This window comes from Cherax quadricarinatus, chromosome 17 (genome assembly GCF_038502225.1).
Source record: "Cherax quadricarinatus isolate ZL_2023a chromosome 17, ASM3850222v1, whole genome shotgun sequence".
Taxonomy (NCBI): domain Eukaryota; kingdom Metazoa; phylum Arthropoda; class Malacostraca; order Decapoda; family Parastacidae; genus Cherax; species Cherax quadricarinatus.
Window position 1 is genome coordinate 9,255,349 of NC_091308.1, and position 11,095 is coordinate 9,266,443.

Below are 11,095 nucleotides of genomic sequence, written 5' to 3' on the forward strand. Positions count from 1 at the left end.
CTGGTGTGTTGAAAGAAAGAAAGAATATATATATATATATATATTTTTTTTTTTTTTTTTATTATCACACCGGCCGATTCCCACCAAGGCAGGGTGGCCCGAAAAAGAAAAAAAACTTTCACCATCATTCACTCCATCACTGTCTTGCCAGAAGGGTGCTTTACACTACAGTTTTTAAACTGCAACATTAACACCCCTCCTTCAGAGTGCAGGCACTGTACTTCCCATCTCCAGGACTCAAGTCCGGCCTGCCGGTTTCCCTGAATCCCTTCATAAATGTTACTTTGCTCACACTCCAACAGCACGTCAAGTATTAAAAACCATTTGTCTCCATTCACTCCTATCAAACACGCTCACAATTATATATCTTTCAACACACCGGCCGTATCCCACCGAGGCGGGGTGGCCCAAAAGGAAAAACGAAAGTTTCTCCTTTTACATTTAGTAATATATACAGGAGAAGAGGTTACTAGCCCCTTGCTCCCGGCATTTTAGTCGCCTCTTACAACACGCATGGCTTACGGAGGAAGAATTCTGTTCCACTTCCCCATGGAGATAAGAGGAAATAAACAAGAATAAGAACTCGAAAGAAAATAGAAGAAAACCCAGAGGGGTGTGTATATATGTGCTTGTACATGTATGTGTAGTGTGACCAAAGTGTAAGTAGAAGTAGCAAGACGTACCTGAAATCTTGCATGTTCATGAGACAGAAAAAAGGACACCAGCAATCCTACCATCATGTAAAACAATTACAGGCTTTCGTTTTACACTCACTTGGCAGGACGGGAGTACCTCCCTGGGCGGTTGCTGTCTACCAACCTACTACCTATATATATATATATATACAGTGGACCCCCGCTTAACGATCACCTCCAAATGCGACCAATTATGTAAGTGTATTTATGTAAGTGCGTTTGTATGTGTATGTTTGGGGGTCTGAAATGGACTAATCTACTTCACAATATTCCTTATGGGAAAAAATTCGGTCAGTACTGGCACCTGAACATACTACTGGAATGAAAAAAGTTCGTTAACCGGGGGTCCACTGTATATATATATATATATTTATATATATATATATATATATATATATATATATATATATATGTATATATATATATATATATATATATATATATGTATATATATCTTTCTTTTCTTTCAACACACCGGCCGTATCCCACCGAGGTGGGGTGGCCCAAAAGGAAAAACGAAAGTTTCTCCTTTTACATTTAGTAATATATACAGGAGAAGAGGTTACTAGCCCCTTGCTCCCGGCATTTTAGTTGCCTCTTACAACACGCATGGCTTACGGAGGAAGAATTCTGTTCCACTTCCCCATGGAGATAAGAGGAAATAAACAAGAATAAGAACTAGAAAGAAAATAGAAGAAAACCCAGAGGGGTGTGTATATATGTGCTTGTACATGTATGTGTAGTGTGACCTAAGTGTAAGCAGAAGTAGCAAGACGTACCTGAAACCTTGCATGTTTATGAGACAGAAAAAACACCAGCAATCCTACCATCGTGTAAAACAATTACAGGCTTACGTTTTACACTCACTTGGCAGGACGGTAGTACCTCCCTGGGCGGTTGCTGTCTACCAACCTACTACCTAGGATATATATATATATATATATATATTATTTTTATTATCACACTGGCCGATTCCCACCAAGGCAGGGTGGTCCGAAAAAGAAAAACTTTCACCATCATTCACTCCATCACTGTCTTGCCAGAAAGGTGCTTTACACTACAGTTTTTAAACTGCAACATTAACACCCCTCCCCCAGAGTGCAGGCACTGTACTTCCCATCTCCAGGACTCAAGTCCGGCCTGCCGGTTTCCCTGAACCCTTTCATAAATGTTACTTTGCTCACACTCCAACAGCACGTCAAGTATTAAAAACCATTTGTCTCCATTCACTCCTATCAAACACGCTCACGCACGCCTGCTGGAAGTCCAAGCCCCTCGCACACAAAACCTCCTTTACCCCCTCCCTTCAACCTTTCCTAGGCCGACCCCTACCCCGCCTTCCTTCCACTACAGACTGATACACTCTTGAAGTCATTCTGTCTCGCTCCATTCTCTCTACATGTCCGAACCACCTCAACAACCCTTCCTCAGCCCTCTGGACAACAGTTTTGGTAATCCCGCACCTCCTCCTAACTTCCAAACTACGAATTCTCTGCATTATATTCACACCACACATTGCCCTCAGACATGACATCTCCACTGCCTCCAGCCTTCTCCTCGCTGCAACATTCATCACCCATGCTTCACACCCATATAAGAGTGTTGGTAAAACTATACTCTCATACATTCCCCTCTTTGCCTCCAAGGACAAAGTTCTTTGTCTCCACAGACTCCTAAGTGCACCACTCGCCCTTTTCCCCTCATCAATTCTATGATTCACCTCATCCTTCATAGACCCATCCGCTGACACGTCCACTCCCAAATATCTGAATACATTCACCTCCTCCATACTCTCTCCCTCCAATCTGATATCCAGTCTTTCATCACCTAATCCTTTTGTTATCCTCATAACCTTACTCTTTCCTGTATTCACTTTTAATTTTCTTCTTTTACACACCCTACCAAATTCATCCACCAATCTCTGCAACTTCTCTTCAGAATCTCCCAAGAGCACAGTGTCATCAGCAAAGAGCAACTGTGACAACTCCCACTTTATGTGTGATTCTTTATCTTTTAACTCCACGCCTCTCGTCAAGACCCTCGCATTTACTTCTCTCACAACCCCATCTATAAATATATTAAACAACCACGGTGACATCACACATCCTTATCTAAGGCCTACTTTTACTGGGAAATAATTTCCCTCTTTCCTACACACTCTAACTTGAGCCTCACTATCCTCGTAAAAACTCTTCACTGCTTTCAGTAACCTACCTCCTACACCATACACCTGCAACATCTGCCACATTGCCCCCCTATCCACCCTGTCATACGCCTTTTCCAAATCCATAAATGCCACAAAGACCTCTTTAGCCTTATCTAAATACTGTTCACTTATGTTTCACTGTAAACACCTGGTCCACACACCCCCTAACTTTCCTAAAGCCTCCTTGTTCATCTGCTATCCTATTCTCTGTCTTACTCTTAATTCTTTCAATATTAACTCTACCATACACTTTGCCAGGTATACTCAACAGACTTATCTCCCTATAATTTTTGCACTCTCTTTTATCCCCTTTGCCTTTATACAAAGGAACTATGCATGCTCTCTGCCAATCCCTAGGTACCTTACCCTCTTCCATACATTTATTAAATAATTGCACCAACCATATATATATATATATGTACATATATATATATATACATATACATATACATACACAGTGGACCCCCGGTTAACGATATTTTTTCACTCCAGAAGTATGTTCAGGTGCCAGTACTGACCGAATTTGTTCCCATAAGGAATATTGTGAAGTAAATTAGTCCATTTTAGACCCTCAAACATACACGTACAAACGCACTTACATAAATACACTTACATAATTGGTCGCATTCGGAGGTGATCGTTATGCGGGGGTCCACTGTATTATATAATATATATATATTTTTTTTTTTTTTTTTTCAACAAGTCGGCCGTCTCCCACCGAGGCAGCGTGACCCAAAAAAGAAAGAAAATCCCCAAAAAGAAAATACTTTCATCATCATTCAACACTTTCACCACACTCGCACATTATCACTGTTTTTGCAGAGGTGCTCAGAATACAACAGTCTAGAAGCATACACATATAAAGATACACAACATATCCCTCCAAACTGCCAATATCCCAAACCCCTCCTTTAAAGTGCAGGCATTGTACTTCCCATTTCCAGGACTCAAGTCCGACTATATGAAAATAACCGGTTTCCCTGAATCCCTTCACTAAATATTACCCTGCTCACACTCCAACAGATCGTCAGGTCCCAAGTACCATTCGTCTCCATTCACTCCTATCTAACACGCTCACGCACGCTTGCTGGAAGTCCAAGCCCCTTGCCCACAAAACCTCCTTTACCCCCTCTCTCCAACCCTTTCGAGGACGACCCCTACCCCGCCTTCCTTCCCCTATAGATTTATATGCTTTCCATGTCATTCTACTTTGATCCATTCTCTCTAAATGACCAAACCACCTCAACAACCCCTCTTCTGCCCTCTGACTAATACTTTTATTAACTCCACACCTTCTCCTAATTTCCACACTCCGAATTTTCTGCATAATATTTACACCACACATTGCCCTTAAACAGGACATCTCCACTGCCTCCAACCGTCTCCTCGCTACTGCATTTACCACCCAAGCTTCACACCCATATAAGAGTGTTGGTACTACTATACTTTCATACATTCCCTTCTTTGCCTCCATAGATAACGTTTTTTGACTCCACATATACCTCAAAGCACCACTCACCTTTTTTCCATCATCAATTCTACGATTAACCTCATCCTTCATAAATCCATCCGCCGACACGTCAACTCCCAAGTATCTGAAAACATTCACTTCTTCCATACTCCTCCTCCCCAATTTGATATCCAATTTTTCTTTATCTAAATCATTTGACACCCTCATCACCTTACTCTTTTCTATGTTCACTTTAAACTTTCTACCTTTACACACATTCCCAAACTCATCCACTAACCTTTGCAATTTTTCTTTAGAATCTCCCATAAGCACAGTATCATCAGCAAAAAGTAACTGTGTCAATTCCCATTTTGAATTTGATTCCCCAAAATTTAATCCCACCCCTCTCCCGAACACCCTAGCATTTACTTCCTTTACAACCCCATCTATAAATATATTAAACAACCATGGTGACATTACACATCCCTGTCTAAGACCTACTTTTACCGGGAAGTAGTCTCCCTCTCTTCTACACACCCTAACCTGAGCCTCACTATCCTCATAAAAACTCTTTACAGCATTTAATAACTTACCACCTATTCCATATACTTGCAACATCTGCCACATTGCTCCTCTATCCACTCTATCATATGCCTTTTCTAAATCCATAAATGCAATAAAAACTTCCCTACCTTTATCTAAATACTGTTCACATATATGCTTCAATGTAAACACTTGATCTACACATCCCCTACCCACTCTGAAACCTCCTTGCTCATCCGCAATCCTACATTCTGTCTTACCTCTAATTCTTTCAATTATAACCCTACCATACACTTTTCCTGGTATACTCAATAAGCTTATTCCTCTATAATTTTTACAGTCTCTTTTGTCCCCTTTCCCTTTATAATATATATATATATATTATACCTAGGTAGTAGGTTGGTAGACAGCAACCGCCCAGGGAGGTACTACCGTCCTGCCAAGTGAGTGTAAAACGTAAGCCTGTAATTGTTTTACACGATGGTAGGATTGCTGGTGTTTTTTCTGTCTCATAAACATGCAAGGTTTCAGGTACGTCTTGCTACTTCTGCTTACACTTAGGTCACACTACACATACATGTACAAGCATATGTATACACACCCCTCTGGGTTTTCTTCTATTTTCTTACTAGCTCTTGTTCTTGTTTATTTCCTCTTATCTCCATGGGGAAGTGGAACAGAATTCTTCCTCCGTAAGCTATGCGTGTTGTAAGAGGCGACTAAAATGCCAGGAGCAAGGGGCTAGTAACCCCTTCTCCTGTATATATTACTAAATGTGAAAGGAGAAACTTTTGTTTTTCCTTTTGGGCCACCCTGCCTTGGTGGGATACGGCCGATGTGTTGAAAGAAAGAAGAAGAATATATAATATATATATATATAATATATATTTTTTTTTTTTTTTTTTTTCAACAAGTCGGCCGTCTCCCACCGAGGCAGGGTGACCCAAAAAAGAAAGAAAATCCCCAAAAAGAAAATACTTTCATCATCATTCAACACTTTCACCACACTCGCACATTATCACTGTTTTTGCAGAGGTGCTCAGAATACAACAGTCTAGAAGCATACACATATGAAGATACACAACATATCCCTCCAAACTGCCAATATCCCAAAACCCCTCCTTTAAAGTGCAGGCATTGTACTTCCCATTTCCAGGACTCAAGTCCGACTATATGAAAATAACCGGTTTCCCTGAATCCCTTCACTAAATATTACCCTGCTCACACTCCAACAGATCGTCAGGTCCCAAGTACCATTCGTCTCCATTCACTCCTATCTAACACGCTCACGCACGCTTGCTGGAAGTCCAAGCCCCTTGCCCACAAAACCTCCTTTACCCCCTCTCTCCAACCCTTTCGAGGACGACCCCTACCCCGCCTTCCTTCCCCTATAGATTTATATGCTTTCCATGTCATTCTACTTTGATCCATTCTCTCTAAATGACCAAACCACCTCAACAACCCCTCTTCTGCCCTCTGACTAATACTTTTATTAACTCCACACCTTCTCCTAATTTCCACACTCCGAATTTTCTGTAAAATATTTACACCACACATTGCCCTTAAACAGGACATCTCCACTGCCTCCAACCGTCTCCTCGCTACTGCATTTACCACCCAAGCTTCACACCCATATAAGAGTGTTGGTACTACTATACTTTCATACATTCCCTTCTTTGCCTCCATAGATAACGTTTTTTGACTCCACATATACCTCAAAGCACCACTCACCTTTTTTCCCTCATCAATTCTATGATTAACCTCATCCTTCATAAATCCATCCGCCGACACGTCAACTCCCAAGTATCTGAAAACATTCACTTCTTCCATACTCCTCCTCCCCAATTTGATATCCAATTTTTCTTTATCTAAATCATTTGACACCCTCATCACCTTACTCTTTTCTATGTTCACTTTCAACTTTCTACCTTTACACACATTCCCAAACTCATCCACTAACCTTTGCAATTTTTCTTTAGAATCTCCCATAAGCACAGTATCATCAGCAAAAATTAACTGTGTCAATTCCCATTTTGAATTTGATTCCCCAAAATTTAATCCCACCCCTCTCCCGAACACCCTAGCATTTACTTCCTTTACAACCCCATCTATAAATATATTAAACAACCATGGTGACATTACACATCCCTGTCTAAGACCTACTTTTACCGGGAAGTAGTCTCCCTCTCTTCTACACACCCTAACCTGAGCCTCACTATCCTCATAAAAACTCTTTACAGCATTTAATAACTTACCACCTATTCCATATACTTGCAACATCTGCCACATTGCTCCTCTATCCACTCTATCATATGCCTTTTCTAAATCCATAAATGCAATAAAAACTTCCCTACCTTTATCTAAATACTGTTCACATATATGCTTCAATGTAAACACTTGATCTACACATCCCCTACCCACTCTGAAACCTCCTTGCTCATCCGCAATCCTACATTCTGTCTTACCTCTAATTCTTTCAATTATAACCCTACCATACACTTTTCCTGGTATACTCAATAAGCTTATTCCTCTATAATTTTTACAGTCTCTTTTGTCCCCTTTCCCTTTATATAAAGGGACTATACATGCTCTCCGCCAATCCCTAGGTACCTTCCCCTCTTTCATACATTTATTAAACAAAAGTACCAACCACTCCAACACTATATCCCCCCCTGCTTTTAACATTTCTGTCATGATCCCATCAGTTCCAGCTGCTTTACCCCCTTTCATTTTACGTAATGCCTCACGTACCTCCCCCACACTTACATTCTGCTCTTCTTCACTCCTAAAAGATGGTATACCTCCCTGACCAGTGCATGAAATTACTGCCTCTGTTTCTTCCTTAACATTTAAAAGTTCCTCAAAATATTCTCGCCATCTACCCAATACCTCCATCTCCCCATCTACTAACTCCCCTACTCTGTTTTTAACTGACAAATCCATATTTTCCCTAGGCTTTCTTAACTTGTTTAACTCACTCCAAAATTTTTTCTTATTTTCATTAAAATTTCTTGACAGTGCCTCTCCCACTCTATCATCTGCTCTCCTTTTGCACTCTCTCACCACTCTCTTTACCTTTCTTTTACTCTCCATATACTCTGCTCTTCTTATAACACTTCTGCTTTGTAAAAACCTCTCATAAGCTACCTTTTTCTCTTTTATCACACCCTTTACTTCATCATTCCACCAATCACTCCTCTTTCCTCCTGCGCCCACCCTCCTATAACCACAAACTTCTGCCCCACATTCTAATACTGCATTTTTAAAACTATTCCAACCCTCTTCAACCCCCCCACTACTCATCTTTGCACTAGCCCACCTTTCTGCCAATAGTCGCTTATATCTCACCCGAACTTCCTCCTCCCTTAGTTTATACACTTTCACCTCCCTCTTACTTGTTGTTGCCACCTTCCTCTTTTCCCATCTACCTCTTACTCTAACTGTAGCTACAACTAAATAATGATCCGATATATCAGTTGCCCCTCTATAAACATGTACATCCTGGAGCCTACCCATCAACCTTTTATCCACCAATACATAATCTAATAAACTACTTTCATTACGTGCTACATCATACCTTGTATATTTATTTATCCTCTTTTTCATAAAATATGTATTACTTATTACCAAATTTCTTTCTACACATAGCTCAATTAAAGGCTCCCCATTTACATTTACCCCTGGCACCCCAAATTTACCTACTACTCCCTCCATAACATTTTTACCCACTTTAGCATTGAAATCCCCAACCACCATTACTCTCACACTTGATTCAAAACTCCCCACGCATTCACTCAACATTTCCCAAAATCTCTCTCTCTCCTCTACACTTCTCTCTTCTCCAGGTGCATACACGCTTATTATAACCCACTTTTCACATCCAATCTTTATTTTACTCCACATAATCCTTGAATTTATACATTTGTAGTCCCTCTTTTCCTGCCATAGCTTATCCTTCAACATTATTGCTACTCCTTCTTTAGCTCTAACTCTATTTGAAACCCCTGACCTAATCCCATTTATTCCTCTCCACTGAAACTCTCCCACCCCCTTCAGCTTTGTTTCACTTAAAGCCAGGACATCCAGCTTCTTCTCATTCATAACATCCACAATCATCTCTTTCTTATCATCTGCACAACATCCACGCACATTCAGACTTCCCACTTTGACAATTTTCTTCTTCTTATTCTTTTTAGTAATCTTTACAGGAAAAGGGGTTACTAGCCCATTGTTCCCGGCATTTTAGTTGACTTTTACAACACGCATGGCTTACGGAGGAAAGATTCTTATTCCACTTCCCCATGGATATAAAAGGAAAATTAATAAGACCAAGAACTATTAAGATAAAAATCAAAGAAAACTCAGATGAGTGTGTATAAATAAATGTGTACATGTATGTATAGTGTGACCTAAGTGTAAGTAGAAGTAGCAAGACATGCCTGTAATCTTGCATATTTATGAGACAGACAAAAGACACCAGCAATCCTACCATCATGTAAAACAATCACAGGCTTTCGTTTTACACTCACTTGGCAGGACGGTAGTACCTCCCTGGGTGGTTGCTGTCTACCAACCTACTACCTACAAAATAATATATATATATAATATATATATGTATATATATATATATATATGTATATATATATATATATATATATGTATATATATATTCTCCATGGGGAAGTGGAACAGAATTCTTCCTCCGTAAGCTATGCGTGTTGTAAGAGGCGACTAAAATGCCAGGAGCAAGGGGCTAGTAACCCCTTCTCCTGTATATATTACTAAATGTGAAAGGAGAAACTTTTGTTTTTCCTTTTGGGCCACCCCGCCTCGGTGGGATACGGCTGGTGTGTTGAAAGAATGACAGATATATATATATATATCTTTCTTTTCTTTCTTTCAACACATCGGCCGTATCCCACCAAGGCAGGGTGGCCCAAAAGGAAAAACAAAAGTTTCTCCTTTCACATTTAGTAATATATACAGGAGAAGGGGTTACTAGCCCCTTGCTCCTGGCATTTTAGTCGCCTCTTACAACACGCATAGCTTACGGAGGAAGAATTCTGTTCCACTTCCCCATGGAGAATATATATATATATATATATATATATATATATATATATATATATATATATAATATTTATTATTTTTTTTATTATCACACCGGCCGATTCCCACCAAGGCAGGGTGGCCCGAAAAAGAAAAACTTTCACCATCATTCACTCCATCACTGTCTTGCCAGAAGGGTGCTTTACACTACAGTTTTTAAACTGCAACATTAACACCCCTCCTTCAGAGTGCAGGCACTGTACTTCCCATCTCCAGGACTCAAGTCCGGCCTGCCGGTTTCCCTGAATCCCTTCATAAATGTTACTTTGCTCACACTCCAACAGCACGTCAAGTATTAAAAACCATTTGTCTCCATTCACTCCTATCAAACACGCTCACGCATGCCTGCTGGAAGTCCAAGCCCCTCGCACACAAAACCTCCTTTACCCCCTCCCTCCAACCCTTCCTAGGCCGACCCCTACCCCGCCTTCCTTCCACTACAGACTGATACCCTCTTGAAGTCATTCTGTTTCTCTCCATTCTCTCTACATGTCCGAACCACCTCAACAACCCTTCCTCAGCCCTCTGGACAACAGTTTTGGTAATCCCGCACCTCCTCCTAACTTCCAAACTACGAATTCTCTGCATTATATTCACACCACACATTGCCCTCAGACATGACATCTCCACTGCCTCCAGCCTTCTCCTCGCTGCAACATTCATCACCCACGCTTCACACCCATATAAGAGCGTTGGTAAAACTATACTCTCATACATTCCCCTCTTTGCCTCCAAGGACAAAGTTCTTTGTCTCCACAGACTCCTAAGTGCACCACTCACTCTTTTTCCCTCATCAATTCTATGATTCACCTCATCTTTCATAGACCCATCCGCTGACACGTCCACTCCCAAATATCTGAATACGTTCACCTCCTCCATACTCTCTCCCTCCAATCTGATATTCAATCTTTCATCACCTAATCTTTTTGTTATCCTCATAACCTTACTCTTTCCTGTATTCACCTTTAATTTTCTTCTTTTGCACACCCTACCAAATTCATCCACCAATCTCTGCAACTTCTCTTCAGAATCTCCCAAGAGCACAGTGTCATCAGCAAAGAGCAGCTGTGACAACTCCCACTTTGTGTGTGA